The sequence below is a fragment of the Xenopus laevis genome, chromosome 1L, assembly GCF_017654675.1.
Source record: "Xenopus laevis strain J_2021 chromosome 1L, Xenopus_laevis_v10.1, whole genome shotgun sequence".
NCBI classification, from domain to species: domain Eukaryota; kingdom Metazoa; phylum Chordata; class Amphibia; order Anura; family Pipidae; genus Xenopus; species Xenopus laevis.
This window is the reverse complement of record NC_054371.1, coordinates 1,600,506-1,619,945: the sequence shown is the minus strand read 5'-3', so window position 1 is coordinate 1,619,945 and position 19,440 is coordinate 1,600,506. Positions and strand designations below refer to the sequence as shown.

The 19,440-nt window shown below is 44.5% G+C and overlaps 1 non-coding gene across 1 annotated transcript; it reads right to left on the bottom strand.

The window, feature by feature from the left end:
* Positions 1–15,909: 15,909 nt before the first annotated feature.
* Positions 15,910–16,097, bottom strand: LOC121396297. Its single transcript, XR_005962969.1, has one exon. It is a non-coding gene; the product is annotated as a U2 spliceosomal RNA (small nuclear RNA).
* Between the last annotated feature and the right edge of the window lie 3,343 nt (positions 16,098–19,440).

Sequence of the window (19,440 nt, the reverse complement as noted above, 5' to 3'; positions counted from 1 at the left end):
CACCTGAAGTAAAGAGACCACCTTTAGGCATTCAGACCCCATCAAAGCATACACTAGATCTATGGAACACAATAGCAATCAATATTCCTGCCTAACATCACATGACACACACACACACACACAAAGAGGACAATTTCAGAAAAATCCATGTGTCTGTGAAGCCTCTAGTGAAGAGTCTACAAAATCATATACAAATAATATCACACTCCTTCATGAATCTGCAGACTCAGGGGCAATCCAGACCTCTCAGCTTGTTTCAGAGGGTGTGGGGAATGGGGGTCCTTTATACCTACTGGACCTGGATCAGGAATTCTGGAAGATGGTAGTGACTCTGCTCTCTGAGGTCTTACTCCACACAATACAAGTAGCCCCACTCACATCTCTACTAGTCATGAAAGTAAGAGCCATACACCCCAAACATTCCACAGACTAGTTACTCACATCCCTATTTGCAACAAACTGGAAACAACCGCAGATCCCAGGATCACAGACACTGATTACTAAAGTAAATTGGATCAGAGATAAATTTCTGGACAGGAGATATAAAGGGAAGAGGAAATTGTTTCCGTGGGCTCATCACCTAGAAAGCCTGCAGCTGAGAGACAATTACACAACCAAAGGTATCCTGTATGTAACACAACAACCATGAGTATGATGAGTATGATGAGTATGATGAGTATGACAGATATGATGAGTATGATATTATTTCCTTTCTCCAACGCTACCTGCCTCTATTTCCCAACACAATACAACTGATATATTATATAATGTGGTGTCACCCAGCACAGTCGCTGTGTATTATTTAATTGATACAATGAACTGCAACACATTATGATGCCCATTGACACAACCTTGTGAAACAATTTGTCACTATCATTTGTTAAACCTACTTTTAAAGTCAATACAAATACAAATACAATACAAATCAATATAAAACTCAAATAAAAATAAAGTATAACTTACTTAGTACAGAAAATGTCCTGATAACCAACTGAATCAAATGGAGCAAGCAAGGTATTTAAATGTGCAGTGATCAGGCCTCCTATCATTATATCTCCTTCCTTTATATATTTCACTTCTTTATGTGCTTTAGTTATTTGCAAGCGACAGGCCTCACTGAAAGGCTCAACCTCAGATGTGAAGGGTCTGACACAACACATTATACAATAAATCAGTATTTCAGTGGGATGAGCTGTGACTCCCAGCATTTGTCTCATACAGTCCAATGTATCTAATAGAGAGAGGAAGGTCAGAGAGATTCCCAGCAGCAGCAGCAGCAGTAACACCGAGAGACACAGGGGCCCCAGGGTGCAGGTGCCGGAGTAAGGGGCCCGGCTAATCCAACCCTCATTTTATAGAGAACAGAGAGAGGATTTGCACAGTAGAATGAATATAGACACAGTCACCTGGGGGAGCTCAGCTCTATTCTGGGAATAGTACATGTAACTGACATTTAGACTGTGGTCAAATTTATTTTTGAACTGTATCACATTCTAATTCCAAACTTTAATATGTCAGGACTGAATGTGACATTATTAACATCAGTGGAGAAAGGTTTCATAGGCTGCTAAATACATTGAGAGACATTTGGCAAATTTACTAAAGAGCAAATTGTGTGTTTTTGACAAAATCACCAATTGACTAAAGGTCAAGTAATATACTGTGTTGGTGAAATACCTTATTACTGGAAACATTTGTACCATTTGGCCAGGCGTGTTTTTCCTCAAGTTACCATGTGAAAAATCGGAAAGTTTGTACAAATGTTGACAGGTCATAAAGAGTAACAGTGACAAATCGTTTCAAAGAACAAGTTCTCCATTTCTCTGAACATACAGTAAACATAAGAATTTATACTTTATTCTCCAGAATCCACAGCTGCCATATTTTCATACATTGGTCAGAGTTATTGTTACGCCTAGCAATTAGTTGTTCCACATTACACATGTTTTGAACCGATTTTTCCCAATCCGCATATAGAGGGGGGAGTTGAGATTTCCATACTTGAGCTATGAGTCTACGCGCTTGAAATAGAATTTTATGAAGTATTTTTTTTGCAGGGCGAGTCAGCTGATTGGGTGGGTCCATACCTAAGATATACCACTTGGGATTAAGTGGAATCTCAAAGCCTAGGATGGTGGTAATACGTTTTTGTATCCTGGCCCAATAGTCATTTAATACAGGGCAGGACCAGAACGTGTGCAGTAAAGTTCCCTCCGCTGCATTGCACCTAACACAAGTATCCGCAATATCAGGGTGGATTTTGTGCAGCCGAGATCTTGTATAATACGCCCTATGTATCAAGTACAGTTGCAAAATTCTATATTTATATATGGGTGAAATAGACAGTGGGGTTAACAACACCTGGGCCCACTGATCGTCAGTTATATAGTCAATGGAGTGTTCCCAGTGCGCCCTTGCTTTTATTGAGTTTTTCCCTAAAACCAAATTTTGTAGTTCTTTGTAGAAATGAGTGATAGAGTGCCTGGAATTCTCTGGTATCAATTGTTCCATTATGGAGGAGGTACCAAACTGCAGACGCTTGGATTTATTCAGTCTATAAAGCGCAGTTCCCACTTTGTGGTATATTAGCCATTGAGAATTGGGCAATGAATAGGTTTGCCTTAACTCATTAAATGCCGTTATCGGACCAAACCTGGCCTAGAGACCATATCCCTGCCTGGATCCACTCCTTTGGAGAGGACAGCTTATCTAGAAGAGCCAGTTTACAGTTATACCATAAAGGGGTTTGCAGTTCTAGTACTACTGGTTGGACCAGTTGGAGAGACCATTGCAAACAGAGTTTTTGGGATTCCACCAGGAAGCAGTTACTCACCAACTGCTTTGTCTTATACAGGTTTAGGGCCATAATGGCATAGAATGGAGAGAGATCAGTATTTAATAAACACTGCCACAGCTGTACTAGAGCGTCCTCAGGCAGAGCACTTTTCAGAGTACGGATTAGTGAGAGTTGGGCTGCGAGGTAATACAGATGCATGTCTGGGAGGGCCATGCCCCCATCAGTTTTGGGTCTCTGCAGCGTTTTTATGGACAGTCTGCATCTGTTTTTCCCCCAAATAAATTGCCGGAAGAGGGATGCTAAGTGGGCAAAAAAGGGGGCTTGAATCTTAATAGGCGCATGCCACAGTACATAAAGAATTTTCAGGGCAATCACCATCTTTATAAGTTGTATGCGCCTAGTCGGACCCAAAGGGATAAGTTCCCATGCCTGGAACTTGGCTTGAGCCCAGTAGAGTAAAGGCGCAACGTTAAGAGTATAATAGGAGGATATAGGGGTAGCAATGTGAATACCCAAATATGCAAATTTATCAACCAAATGTAGTTTTGCGCAATCCGGGTTCAGGGGACCAGTTAAGAGGTCAATTGGAAAAAGAGTGGATTTGGAGGGGTTGATTTTGAGGGGTTGATTTTGAGGCCCGAAATTCGTCCAAAGTCGGCCGTTAACGTCAGAAGTTCCGTCAGTGAATTGTGTGTGTCCCCTAAATACACTAAAGTGTCATCTGCATACATTTGTACCTTTTCTTCTGTTTGCCAGTCGTAGGCCAAAAATACCTGGATTTTGTTTAATTGCTAATGCTAGAGGCTCGATGGCCATGGCGAACAACAAGGGGGACAGTGGACACCCCTGGCGCGTACCCCTTGCTAAGGTAAATTTCTCAGTTTGTGAGGCATTGAGTCTAGGGATGTCACCGGGGTCTTATAGAGAAGTTGAACTAGCGAAGTGAAGTGAGGGCCAACTGCTCTCTGACCCCGATTACAGTGGTCCACAGATAAGTTGAGCATCAGCCTTCTAATATTGTGCGCGGTGGATTTTGAGGGATAAACCAGTTTGGTCCTCAGTAATTATGTGGGTTATTACTTTGTTTAGTCGTCTGGCTAGAACCTTCGCCAGGAATTTAACATCTGTTGTCAAAAGCGATATTGGCCTATAGGCCTCTGGGGATGTTAAGTCTTTGCCAGGTTTGGGTAAAAGTACTATCATTGCCTCATACATTGAGGCAGGAAGCCTTTGGATGTTGAAGGAGTTGTTAAAGGATTCTAAAAGTTTTGGGGCTAGTAAAGGGGCATGTTTTTTGTAAAATTCAATTGGAATGCCATCAGAGCCCGCAGCTTTACATGCAGGGAAAGAGTCAATTGCCTCCTGGATTTCAATTATTGACAAAGGTTGGTCTAAGAACTGTTTAAATTCTTCAGTTAGGGTAGGAAACCTCAAACCATCGAGAAATTGATCCAGCACCTCATCCCTGCGCTCCAGTTTAGAACTATAGAGTTCTGTGTAAAAAGTTGTCATGATTTGATTAATTTCAGTGGGGTCTGTGGTAATTACCGAGTCAGCTTGTTTGAGTTTAGCTATCGTGAGGGGAGTAGTCTGCGCTCTACTGAGCAGGGCCAGAATCCTGCCTGCCCGCTCACCTTGTTCTAAGATACGGGCTTTGGCAAACAAGTGCTTGTATTGGGATTTTTCCCACATTGCCTTTGCATAGTTTCCCTGGGCTAGCTTCAATTGGGCAACCAAATCTGGGGAAGGGTTATCTGAGAGAGCGTTTTTTAAGCGCTTGACTTCACCCTCCAATGCCTGCTGGGCTTGTCTGGATTGCTTTTTGTATGAGGAGATTTCTTTGTTCAAGTACCCCCCTAAGATAGGCTTTAAATGAGTCCCAAACAATATTAATGTCAGCGGAGCCTTGATTTAACTGAAAAGATTCTTGTATAGTGGCTGCATGTTCCTTGTCATTATTAAGGATTGTTAGCCACAGAGGATGTAAAGACCAGCGAGGTCTAATCTGGGTACTTCGTAGAGTAAGTTGTATCTCTAGGGGGGCATGATCAGTGATACCCCTAGGTAGGTACTCCACTAAATGTAAGTCAGAGAGGGCCTTGTCATTGACAAATGCTAAGTCAATCCTGGAGAGCACTGAATGGCACAACGAGAAGCACGAGTACTGTCTAAGACCAGGGTGTAGGAATCTCCAGGCTTCGACAAGGCCCACATTGCTAGTAAGTGAGGCTAGGTTGGATTGAGAGTCTGTAATGTCACTAGGACGAGTACGCAGTCTATCCAAGTCCGGGTCCATTAAGGTGTTGAAGTCCCCAGCGGCTATCACTCTGGCATGGGGAAATTGAGCTATGAATTGTGTAAGTTGGGAAATACATGATGAGTCATACGGCGGAGGGATATATAAATTAGCAATCACAAATTCTTTATGATGAACATTTGCATGTACAAAAATAAATCTACCCCTAGGGTCTGATTTTAGCGATAGAAGTTGGAAGGGTACCTGCTTGGAAATCAGGGTAGCAACACCTGATGAAAAGGAGCTGTATGTAGCATGATAATGCCATCCTACCCAAGGCTTTTTGAGTCCTAGTATTCTCCTACCCTCCAAATGGGTCTCCTGTAGAAGTATGACATCCGCCCCCCTTTGTTTCACATAGTTGAGCACTAGTCTATGCTTTATAGGGTTGTTAAGGCCATGGACATTCCAGCTTAACAATTTGAGAGTCATGGGGGATTCCAAAACCATTGGGGAAGCACGTGCAATTTGACAGTCAACATATTGAAAATTAAACACCTGAGTTGAACAAATAAAGCATCAAACCGGATAAACATTCCCATCCTACACCCACCCCTTCTACTTTGGTGCCCAACTTTAAGTAGAAATGAACCCATAACAGATAACAATAGATTTGTGGGGGTGTTAGCACAACCGCTCAATCCGAGCTGTGAGAAATGCGCACAAATGAGGCCAGTTGCTGTGGCCTCCCTCCGTCCCCCAACATATAGTGTGAAGTTAACAGGATTTTACAGACGATAGAATTAAGAATAACATTTCAGTCAAAGTGACATAAGTCCCGTGCAATAGGAAGTTCTTACCCACTTGGACTTGGCAGGCGCCAGAACACAGATGAAACGTTGCCTGCCATGCACAGTAAAAAAGAAAACTGCAAGGAACAGTAGGAAGGTCATCCTGATTAGGGATAAAAAAAAAAACCCTTCCTTGAATAGAATTAGGAACATGCAGTACCTGACAAGAGAACCGAGTACAGTCCTAGGACATCAGAAGTATGTTGATCAAGAAAAGGAAATGCCAACAGGAGTAAAAATCCTTAAAGCAATGTACAAACCAACTTGTACAGCATGAGGTAATGTTCTAGAGCGTATTACTTATGAAACATATAGAAGAAAACCGATATCCATTGGTACGTAGTGAATGTTATTGAACTGGTGAAACTTGGCCTGCCGAATACAGCAAGGGAAAACAGGTACCAACTGCAGGAGGATGTACACCATCGATACACGATCGACAGGCCGTGCGCAGCACAGAGAGAGAGAAAAAAAAAAAAAACACCAATCTTGCTAATTCCAGGAGTATGCTGTTCCAGAAAATAAAATGACATCAGGAGCAAATATCATGTAGGCAGGATAGAAAGCCGAAGGTAAATTCTTACTGCTGCCGTTGTGGCCGATCCTGGCCCTCCTCATCCCCTTGACTGGGTCTACAGTCCAGCCAGTCTCCCAAATCTTTGGGCGAAGTAAAGAAGTGAGTGGAGCCTTCAGATATCACTCTCATCCTGGCGGGATATATCATTGCGTACTGTATATTTTTCTGTCGCATGCGTTTCTTGCAGTCGATGAACTGGGCCCTTTGCTTTTGTACTTTGGCCGAGAAGTGTCAGGGAGCCGGGAGCTCCCTCCAGGGAGGTAGTCAGGATCGAGGAGGAAACCCTCTTGAGGGAGCAAGGTCGCGGTGTCCAAAGGGTTAATCAAAAGAGTAGTCGGAATCCAGGCAAGAGTTCACAGGCAGGCAGATATCAGCAAAGTCTAAAGTCCAGGCAAAGGGTCAGGATATAAATCAGGAACAAGATTTAGCAATATAAACTCACAGGGAACCCAGGATACACACAGGAAATGTTTCCTATACTTGGGCGCCATTCTGGCGTCTTGGTAAGGCTTTTATATTTGAATTCGGCGCCATTCTGACATCATCGGCGTCCTTGCGTCGACGTCGACGCGCTGACGTCATCGCGCCGGCGCCGCTACCCACGTGGCGGCCATGGGCGCTGTCATTTTGGGAGCGACAACGGCAGGGAAGGACTCGCCGCCCGGAGCTCCTGGACCTGCTCCGGGCGGCGATCGTGACAGTACCCCCCCCTCACAGGGGGCCTCCGGACCACCAGGACTTGGCTTCTGGGGAAATTTGGAGTGGAACTCCCTCACCAGACAAGGAGCATGGACATCAATGCATCCTTCCCAGGAGCATTCTTCAGGGCCAAAGCCTTTCCACTTGATGAGGTACCGAAGAGAGCCCCTGGAGATTCTGGAGTCAAGGATCTTCTCCACCTCATATTCTTGTTGACCATCCACAGATATAGTAGGAGGGGGAGACTGGACAACGGAAAAGCGGTTGGAGGTAGCGGGTTTCACCAAGGAGACATGAAACACGTTGGGAATTCGCATCTCAGGGGGAAGCTGAAGTCTGACAGCCACAGGATTGATCACCTCCGAGATGGGGAATGGACCCAAAAACTTCGGACCCAACTTAGGAGAAGGCACCTTCAACCGAATGTTCCTAGAAGACAACCAGACTTTATCACCAACCTTGTAGGGAGGAGAGGGTCTACGTCTACGATCTGCAAACGTCTTGTGAACCAGAACGCTCTTCTCCAAGTTCGACTTAGTTGCAGCCCAAATAGCAGACATGTGGGCTGCATGGTCATCAGCAGCCGGGACGTCAGACAACACAAAGTCCTGGGGAAAGGCTTGAGGATGCTGACCATACACCGTCATGAACGGAGACCTTCCAGTAGAAGCGTGGCATGCATTGTTATGGGCAAATTCCGCCCATGGGAGGAGATCAGACCAGTCATCTTGACAAAGGGAGACGTGGTTCCTCAAAAACTGTTCCAGAGCTTGGTTTACTCGTTCAGCTGCTCCATTTGTCTGGGGATGATAAGTGGAGGAGAACTGGAGAGTAATACCCAGATCTTTGCACAGGGAACGCCAAAACTTTGCTGCAAACTGAGAACCTCTGTCGGAGACAACTTCCACAGGGAAACCATGCAGGCGGAAAACATACTGGATGAAGAGCTGAGACAACTCCACAGCAGAGGGAAGCTTCCTCAGGGGAATGAAATGGGCCATCTTGCTAAAGCGGTCAATCACAACCCAGATCACCGTGTTCCCACAAGAGGGAGGAAGCTCAACTATGAAGTCCATTGCTAAATGAGTCCATGGACGAGAGGGAATAGGCAAAGGTTGCAATAACCCACTGGGGCAGGAATGGCTAGGCTTGGATGTGGCACAAACGGTACAAGCAGCAACGAAGTCTTTGACATCTTTTCGGATAGTCGGCCACCAGACTTAACGTCGAAGGAGTTCAAGAGTCTTTTCAGGACCAGGATGTCCTGCTTGCTTGGAACAGTGGGTCTGTTGAAGAATGGGCAGACGTAACTCGGAGGGAACAAACGCCATCCCAATGGGGGTATCAGGAGGAGCAGAAGATTGACCAGCCAGAATTTGACCAGCGAATTGAGGGTACAAGGAAGCGATGATCTTGACAGGAGGAATAATAGGCTCTTGTCTTTCAGGAGTACGATCCACCGGAGTGAAACTTCGTGACAGAGCATCGGCTTTTCGATTCTTGGAGCCAGGGCGAAAAGTCAAGACAAAGTTGAATCGAGAGAAGAAGAGAGACCACCTTGCTTGTCTGGGATTCAGCCTCTTGAGAGATTGAATGAACTCAAGATTCTTATGATCTGTGTAGATCGTGACTGGGATCAAGGAACCTTCAAGGAGGTGACGCCGCTCTTCTAAGGCAAGCTTAACCGCCAGGAGTTCACGATTTCCTACATCATAGTTTTGCTCCGCAGGAGAGAACTTCTTAGAGAAATACGCACATGGGTGCAGCTTCCCATCAGAGGGATGTCTTTGGGACAAGATAGCTCCAGCTCCAACTTCAGAAGCATCCACCTCGATGAAGAAAGGTAACTCCGCATCAGGATGGCAGAGAACCGAGGCAGAAGTGAAGGCATCCTTCAAGGATTGAAAAGCTTCAATAGCAGGCGGGGGCCATGAGCTGGGTTTACCCCTTTTCGGATGAGGGCTAGGATAGGAGCAATACGAGAAGAGAATCCCTAAATGAACTGCCGACAGTAATTAGCAAAACCAATGAATCTCTGGATTGCCTTAGTGCTCAGCGGTAGGGGCCACTCTTGGATTGCAGACACTTTCACAGGATCCATCTCAAAACCCTCTGGGGAGATGATATAGCCCAGAAAAGGAATCTTGGACACTTCAAACACACATTTCTCCAGTTTGGTAAAGAGAGAGTTCTTCCTCATACGAGAGAGTACTTCCTTCACCTGAGAATGATGGCTTGCAAGGTCCTTGGAGAAAATCAAGATGTCATCTAGGTACACGACCACAAACTTTCCCAAGAGGTCCCGGATAATGTCGTTCACGAATTCTTGAAAGACAGCGGGGGCATTGCAGAGACCAAAGGGCATGACGAGGTACTCATAGTGCCCATCACGAGTGTTGAATGCAGTCTTCCATTCGTCACCTTCCCAGATGCGGATAAGGTTATACGCCCCACGGAGATCCAACTTAGTGAAGATTTTAGCCCCCTTCAGTTGGTCAAAGAGTTCAGCAATCAGAGGCAAGGGATACCGGTTCTTAACGGTGATTTTATTAAGACCCCGGTAGTCAATACAAGGACGTAGGCCTCCATCCTTCTTCTCCACGAAGAAGAATCCAGCCCCGGCAGGAGAAGTAGAAGGGCGAATAAACCACCGCTGGAGATTCTCTTGGATATATAGCTTCATGGCAGTGGTCTCTGCTGGAGACAGAGGATATGTAAGACCTCTAGGGGGCATGGTTCCGGGCAGAAGATGTGGAGGAAGGAATTCTGCAGACTTCTTACAGAATACATCCGAGAATTCCTTGTAAAAGGAGGGTAGAGTCTTCAGATCAGACATAGAGATATTCACCCTCTGGAGGGGTTCAGCAGGAAGACAATGCTGCTGGCAAAATTGGCTCCAACGGGAAATCTGTCCTGCGGACCAATCAATGGTGGGATTATGCATGCGCAGCCAAGGGAGACCCAAAACAACAGTAACGGATGGGCAGGAAATAATTAGGAACGATAGTCTTTCTTTATGCAGCGTCCCAACCTGCACAGGCAATTCCCCAGTCGTCATAGAGATAAATTCAGCCTCCAGGGGTCTGTCGTCAATGGCAGTGACACGAAGAGGAGTGGACAATGGGAATAAGGGAACCTCCATGTGTTTGGCAAACAGAGCGTCCATGAAGTTCCCAGCAGCTCCAGAGTCAATGAAAGCTGAGCCGACAATGGTCTTAGTGGCTAGACGAATCTGTAAAGGGAGGAGAAACCTGTGAGTGTTCACTTGAGACTTCGGAGTAGAGCCCCCTACATGAGTTACCCTAGATATACCTCGGGGAACAGAACTCGTGGGCTTCACTGGACAAGAGTTCGCAAAATGAGACTGTCCGCCACAATACAGACATAGGCCAGCCATTCGTCTGCGGAGTCTTTCTTGTTCAGAGAGACAAGCCCTTCCAACTTGCATCGGTTCCTCCGGAGGAGAAGTAGAAGCTTGAGTAGCTGGAGTATGCAAGAGTGGTCTCTGGAAGCGGGGTGCCAACAAGGGTTGAAATCTTTTACAACGCTCCCTCTCTACTTGATGCTCTCTGAGACGAGTGTCCACCTTAATGGATAGTGCAATCAGATCTTCCAGCAGATCAGGGGACTCCCTGGAGACAAGATCATCTTTAATGTGAATAGACAGACGTTGATAGAATACGGCCTTATAGGCATCGTCATTCCAGGAAGTCTCAGCCATCAAAGTTCTAAAGTCAATAGCATAGTCACTGACACTGCGGTTCCCCTGCCGGAGAATCAGAAGGCGAGACGGGGCATTAGTGACCCGACCCGGGGCATCAAACACAGTACGAAATGCTTGAAGAAAAGCCTTGGCATCAAAAGTCAGTGGAGAATTCTTCTCCCAAAGAGATGTTGCCCACTCAAGCGGTTTGCCCACCAAACGAGACATCACATACCCCACCTTGGAACGTTCATTGGGGAAGTGCGAGGATTGAAACTCGAACTGGATCTGGCACTGTGTAGCGAAACCTCTGCAGGCCTGTGGGTCCCCACTGAAGCGAGGAGGAGGCGGAATACGAGGCTCACCAGACGAGAAACCTGTGGTAGACGAGACGACCGCCATGGGAGGATTTTCAGCAGCTTGGGAAGCAGGAGGCGCTGGAGGCACTTGAGAGAGAAGGGTATCGATTGCCTGCTGGTCTTCATATTCCTCCATGCGGGATGCCAGTCCGCAGAGCGCTCGTCCGACATCAGGCGTAGCTTCCTCAGTAGGATCCATGTCCCAAGTATAATGTCAGGGAGCTGGGAGCTCCCTCCAGGGAGGTAGTCAGGATCGAGGAGGAAGCCCTCTTGAGGGAGCAAGGTCGCGGTGTCCAAAGGGTTAATCAAAAGAGTAGTCGGAATCCAGGCAAGAGTTCACAGGCAGGCAGATATCAGCAAAGTCTAAAGTCCAGGCAAAGGGTCAGGATATAAATCAGGAACAAGATTTAGCAATATAAACTCACAGGGAACCCAGGATACACACAGGAAATGTTTCCTATACTTGGGCGCCATTCTGGCGTCTTGGTAAGGCTTTTATGTTTGAATTTGGCGCCATTCTGACGTCATCGGCGTCCTTGCGTCGACGCGCTGACGTCATCGCGCCAGCGCCGCTACCCACGTGGCGGCCATGGGCGCCGCCATTTTGGGAGCGATGCCGGCAGGGAAGGACGCGCCGCCCGGAGCTCCTGGACCTGCTCCGGGCGGCGATCGTGACAAGAAGTCGGCATATATAGAAATTGTACTGTCCTGGAAAGTAATCGAACCCTTATGCCTTGCCAGCTTTAGCAAACCATCACGGTCATAGGCATTCAAGAGCCGGGCAATGAGTGGCCTAGCAGGAGTTCCAGGGGGACCACGTCTAGTGGGAACTCTGTGAGCTCTTACGATCGTGAAGGCCTGAGAGAGGGATTGTGGCCCAAAGGTAACACGCAGCCATTCTTCCAGGAAAAGTTCAGGGGCATCACCCTCCACATTCTCAGGAAAGCCTACAAATCTTAGTTTATTCCTGCGGATCCTATTTTCCAAATCATCCGCTTTTTGTTGGGCCATTTGCAGGGATTTCTGTAGATCTTGTGCGTTACCCTGTAGGGGAAGACAGGAGTCCTCTAGGTTGCTTATCCGCTGCTCAGCCGCCATTGCCCGCTCACGCATTTTCTGCATGTCGTGCCTTATAATGGACAGGTCGACTTTAATTTCATCTGTTTTAGCACTGATGAGTGAGGCACAGGTGTCTCTAGTTGAGCAAATCTCCTCCAGAACATCCCTCAACGATGGTTCGGCCAGCTCCTGGGAATTCGGATCTGATGCGGTAGTCGGAGAGCTAGGCCCTGAGGTGGAGGTGCCATTTTGTTGGTCACGGCCTTCCCGGGCATACTTCCCCAGCTTTGCGGCTGCTTCCGACGCCCCTTTTTTTGCGCCCGATTTTGCCCCATTAAGTGGTGTGGTTGAAGGGGATCCCAAATGTGATCCACGTTGCAGGGTAATAAAGGGTCTACCGACCTGTATCAGGATAGTTACGCAGTCAAGGGACGGAGCTCGCCAGATATGCGACTGCTCACATCAGGTAGGTAACCACGCCCCCAAGTTTCCAGTCTTTACCCTTTTTGACAAAGTCTTTTTCGCCATTTTCTGACTTGCAAATTGATACAATGAAGCTACATCCAGTGACATCATATCCTGTATTCCAACAAATATGTCACATGTAAGCAGCAAAATGCTGGCATTTATTCATCTTTACTAATAATATTATATTTATTTTTTATTTATATTATTATTTATCTATTAATCATTTTAACATATGACTGCCATCCTCCCACAAATACTTTTTTTAGACAATGCTCAAATGAAAATAAATAAATACTTTCAACTTAACCTGTTGATTGTTTGTGGTTCATCACAGTTTTAACATACAGTATTTATGGAATACAGTAATGAATGTATATAACAGGCAGCACTGGTTTATATGTACCTGTAACCTTAATACACCTGTGTCTCTATGTCCTGGGGATGTATCTGCTCAGTATCATTTATGGGAATCCCTCCAGGGAATATTTTCTGAATCTCCCTAGTGATCTATAGATATTGTAGAAACTTAATTATAGATGCAAGAATATTAGATTCCCAACACTATGTCAACCACCTTGCTCTTATCTTACATACAGAGATTATTGTGCCATTTTAAGGTTATTATATGACACTGGAATAAGACATGGGGATAAAGGACAGCCTTGTTCAGTGCTGGAAAACTGGGCTTAAAGCTTTCAACTCAGGAACAAACAACGTGATTTATACAGCTCGGATTCTCATTGGAGAGTTATTTTGCATATTAATGAGAGGAATAGTGAAGGTAAACTTGATTATTTCAGAAATGGTACAGAATATTTAATTGATTGTATACAGAAAGTTTCTTATTTCAGTCTGATTAAGCTTATATCAAATGTTCATGTTTGCAATAGTTCCTCTTTAATAAGGTCTGCACCATATATGGTCAGATAAATGAGCATTTGGTGCATTTCAATATTTACCTTTGGCCACAGTAAATCTTATGAACGAATGTGTATATTCTTTATGGTGTAGAAAATGTACCCAAACTTGTCTTGTACCCACAGTATAAATATGGCCTGTGTTCCCTGGTGTTGCACCCAGCACCCAATATGGGATCCATGAAGGGTGGCGGCAGCATCATTTCCTGGGGCACAAGCGATTGGTAGGTCAGTACTAAGTACCACTTTGGCTCCCATTACTGCTCCAGTACTTGTTCCCATGTGGAATAATAAATTACTTTTCTAATCTTTCTAGAACATGTTTTAGTTATTGGGTTCAAATTCTTTTTAAATTAATTTCTATGACAATTAACACCTTTATGTTATCGGTGCATGTTAACCCTTACCTAATTAAGATACTAAAGTTACTCCTTATTATGATCACACTATATGGGGTGGTTGTTGTGATAATCAGTATGTATCAATAACAGCTAAGTATATACTGTAAGCAGGTATTTAAAAAGTGAGTTTCTATATAAGTAACAATAAAATAGCATTCACTTAACACCTTAGTGCTGTGTATCATAGAGTCTCTGACAGTGGCCACTGGGAACCATTTTACCGATACTCAACGATGACACTTCTAAGGTTCATTTACACAGATCAACTACAGATCATAAAGCTTCATTTCTCAGTAACTGTGATTTTGTGTTAATATCAGGTCTCAATATGATGATGTAACATTTGGGCAGAAATATAGAGGCTAAAAGTCCAGCACTTGAGGTGAGTATGGCAAATATCTCCACACACACAGTGTTTTTGCCTTTGGTGCTCAGATAGGCCGGGATCATTGTGATCCAAACACTGCAGAAGAGCAACATGCTGAAAGTGATGTATTTGGCCTCATTAAAACTGTCCGGTAATGTCCGAGCTAAAAATGCTAAAACAAAACTAACAGCTGCCAGAAGCCCCATATACCCAATAACTGAGTAAAAGCCAATAACTGAGCCCTCATTGCACTGAATGATGATGGTTCCAGGGTAAGTGTGAAGGTCCAGTTCCTGAAAGGGAGGAGAAATGGCCAACCAAGTCATGCAGATTATTATTTGAATGGATGAGCAGAACAAGACTACAGAATTGGACAGTTTGACTCATACCCATTTTCTCCAATGAGCTCCCTAACTTGGTGGCTTTGAAAGCAACACAAACCATGATAGTCTTGGCCAGGAGAGAAGAGACAGCAATGGAGAAGGTGATTCCAAAAGTGATGATGCGCAGCATGCAGGTTATATCCACAGGGCGACCGAGGAACAGAAACACACTGAGGAAGCTCAGCTTGATGGAGACAAGGAGGAGGAAGCTCAGGCTCCTGTTGTTGGCTCTCACTATGGGTGTGGTCCTGTATTTAATAAAAACTCCCAACATTGCATCAGTAATAAGAAAGAACAGAACTAAGATGGATAAAAAAAGTAGAGAAATTGCATCATTACTGTATTTTAGAAAATCTTCCATCATGGGAATACACTGAATCCTCTTCTTGTTTGGCCATTCCATGTCTGAGCATTGGAAACAGTTTTCACTGTCTGAAAATGAGGGGGAAAGTCTTTATGGAATCTCATTACAATAAAAGAAAATATATAATACAAATTAACAAAACATATCAGGTTGTATGTGAATTCCTGACTTTGTAAATATGGGGTTAATAGGAATTGTCAGGGAAATACATAACTCTGCAGTGTTGATCAGGTTATTTGTTTTTACCAATTAGAAACCAATTGGAGTGGGGGAAAAGTACTACAGGCAGCCATTATGTATCAGCTCTTGAACAACATTAATGGATTCTCTACCAGAAAGATAAACTGTAAGTTTCATTGTTTGAGGAGAGTCCATAAGATCCAGATGATATTGAATCATCCTTCCGAGTCCTACCCGAAGGCATGGGCTCCGTTGCCCAAGCTGTTCCCAGCTACCGCCAGCAAACAGCTCGAACGGCTGGGTCCACCATCCCCGCCCCCCGAAGGGGTTTGGGGGCGTTTGGACTCCACTTCGCCGAAGCTAGGCGGAGTCCCGTCTACCCTGGGTTCTGCCGAAGCTTCCCCCATGGTGTGTCATGGCCTGCGAGTCCAGCCAAAAGACCGTGACCCCATCCAGGGTGCTCAAACCGAACACAAAAAGGGTGCTGGAGTGGGCGGTGCAAGGCCATTGGTTGCCATTTGCAAGGCTCTGGTTGGCAGCCAGAAAAAGAAAAGACTTCCCGCCCACCTAATGGTAAGAGCAAAGGAAGTGTCAGCCTAGTCCAGAGGACCAATGGTTTCTCCGTTCTTCAGATAGGATCATAAGAACAGATACTCCTCTTTGGTCTTGCCAGCCAGAGGACCAAGTGGTTCCAAAGGTACTACACTTGATCTTAGCCAAAAGGCAGAGAAGCGATCCAGATAGTTGAGGATAGATAGATAGATGATAGATAGATAGATGGTATTAATGGTAGAAATCAAGGTCTATGAGGCACCCCACAGTAATTTATATGGGGAGTGATCTTAGGGGGAGATGTACGTGTGAGAATATAATAGAATATAGATACAGTCTCCAACTGATAGATAAATGATACTGTTCTGTGAGAAGTTAGTGGCAGTATAATTTTGGCATCCACTTTGCCTCCCTTTAGCATCCAGCAAATTAGAATAGTTGTATTCACACATAATGAATTATGGGGAAACTAGGGTAGACTGGGCAGTGGGATTAGTAGGGGGTCATGGGGGAGGAGTGAGGGGCAGACTCTATTAAATAATGTAAGTATCAGAGGGTAAAGTAGTAACATCCACTGTATGCAGAGAGTTTGTCAGGACAAATGGGACAATTATTTTGGGTGACTTCAGTTATCCAGACTTTGGCTAGAGTAATGGGGTTGCAGAAAAAGCTAGTAGGTTTGTAAATATGCTGAATGACAAATTTATTTCATCTTGTTCAAGAACCTTCTAGAAATAACTCTCTTTTGAATCTTGCACTAACTGATAATACTGGACTTATCTCTAGTATTTGTGTGGGTGAGGGGCATTTAGGGAATAGTGATCATAACATGGTCTCCTTTGAGATTCTGTTGCAGAAGCAATTCTATAAGGGACCAACTAAAACACTTAATATACATGAAAACTTTGCCAAGGGCATCTCTGCAACATATTAACTGGCAAAGGCTTTTTACTGGAAGAAAAACACAAAGAAAAATGGGACATCTTAAAATGATACCTAATAAATATATATGTAACCCTTTCGACACCCCTTTGTCTGTGTTACACTCCACGTGTGGTACTTACCTAATGACACGGGACAAACCTAAGCCACTCTGCAGTGGTATTGGGAGAGACTGGGTACCTGGTACTTACTAGCGCAGTGCCTCCACCTAGTGGGATCCGAGAATGCACCTACGGTTGGCCCCAATGGGAATACAGTAATAACACACTATTGGTTAAACTAAATAACGGTTTATATAAAATAAATAGGCACCTAATACATGCAGCACTCCTAACCACTGGCAATAGGGCCTCACTAACTAACTTGCTAGCGCAATCTGTCTAGCTAACTAAGAAAAAAGGTAAAGTCCTTTAATACACAGCCTGTTTATCTTTAGCGCTCTTTAGGGTACTGTCCCTTTAAACAGGATACTCACAAATCCTCTTTGGATACTTTAGAGTCTCTCCAGGTGAGTCCAGCACAGTCAGACATACAGTGAGACTACCAGCCCCTTTGGATGCTCAGATAGGAATCTCCTGCTGGTTGTTCCTCCAGTCTGGATTCCTCTCACACTCTCTGTCTCTCCAGACACAGTATGTGGCTTCCCTGTGCCAGTCTGATCCAAATGAATGTGGTGCAGCCTCTCAGCTCTCTGGGCCCACCAGCAGCTCTCTGGCCTCTCTCTCTCTGTCCACCATGTGGCTCTCTATGCCAGGCTTTCTTCTTTTGCCAGTCTCTGTGACTTCCTCTTCCTGCCTGCCACTTACTAGCTGCTGTGTCACTTCCTGTTGCACTGAGATCACTGAATAGCTGGTTGCTAGGTAACAGCTTACAGCCCACACACAGGCTCTCTGCCCTTACAGGTATAAGTGCAATAATTTTGCACGGATTCCCTACGTATATGTCATATATTACCCTTGAAAGCAAAACCTTTTTGGTTCAATAGAAGTGTTGGTGTTGAGGTTGGTAATACAAGACCTGCTTTTAAGGCTTTCATGTTAGCCAGGACTGCTGAAACATTTGTCAGTTTAAGGAGGCCAATAAACCATACAAAAAGCATCAGCCAAGCTAAAATTGATAAGGAAAAGGATATTGCTGCAAGGAGTAAAATTAACCCAAAATATTTGGGGAAAACATGTTTTTTTCCCCAAAATGCACCAAAATGCTCCAGCAGAATTCTGCACTGAAATCCATTTTTTTAAAAGAGCAAACAGATTTTGTTATATTCGATTTTGAAATCTGACATGGGGCTAGACATATTGTCAATTTCCCAGCTGCCCCTGGTCATGTGACTTGTGCTCTGATAAACTTCAGTCACTCTTTACTGCTGTACTGCAAGTTGGACTGATATCACCCCCTCCCTTTTCCCCCCAGCAGCCCAACAACAGAATAATGGGAAGGTAACCAGATAGCAGCTCCCTAACACAATATAACAGCTGCCTGGTAGATCTAAGAACAGCACTTTATAGTAAAAGCCAAGTCCCACTGAGACTGATTTAGTTACATTAAGTAGGAGAAATAACATCCTGCCAGAAAGTAGTTCCATCCTAAAGTGCAGGCATAAGTCACATGACTGGGGCAGCTGGGTAACTGACAAAATGTTTAGCCCCATGTCACATTTCAAAATTGAATATAAAAAAATCTGTTTGCTCTTTTGATAAATGGATTTCAGTGCAGAATTCTGCTGGAGCAGATGTGTTTTGGAAAAAAAAAACAAAACATGTTTTTCCATGACAGTATCCCTTTAAATATGTAAATAGTAAAAAAAATTTATGGGATGGGACCATTCTTGTCAAAAGGAGGTCTGTTGATGAGAACAGAGATAAAGCAGAGATTCTGAAATGTAATTTTAAATTTGTCTACATAAATGACAAACAAAGTAATATAGGTTTCCTTCTTAATAGTCCTAAGTCTAATAATTCAACAAATAATGCATGGTTCACACATGAGAACTTGTAAAGATAAATAAAGGTCCGGGGCCGGATAGTATTCATTCCAGGGTACTGAACAAGCTTAGCCATGTGATTGTCAAACCTCTTTACTTATTTTTTCAGGATTCGTTAAGGTCTGGCATGGTGCAGAGAGAATGGCGATTAACTAATGTGGTACCGCTATTCAAAAAGGGATCCCATTCTCAGCCTCACAATTATAAGCCAGTTAGTCTGACATCAGTGGTAGGAAAACTTTTAGAAGAGGTATTAAAGGACCAGTAACATCAAAAAATTTTATTTAAAAAATCCATTCTATATGCTTAAAACAATGGCCATGCCCCAATATATTTATATAACAGACCTAGCGTTTTTTTAAAAAAAATTCAAAATACCTTTTCTCCCTTACATTGGAAAACGGCGAAAGGGCGACCAGTGCGCGCTCCCGATGCTGTACCTCCACACAGAACCGGAAGTAAGAACACAGAGCAGACCTGGAGGTAAGTAAGGTCTCGCGAGGCAGAGCATCAGGCAGAGGTGAGTGAACTGCTGCGGAGAGAAAGGTTGAAAGGAGAGAGGCTAAGGGGACAGGAACACTGCGGGGAGAAAAAGGCAGAG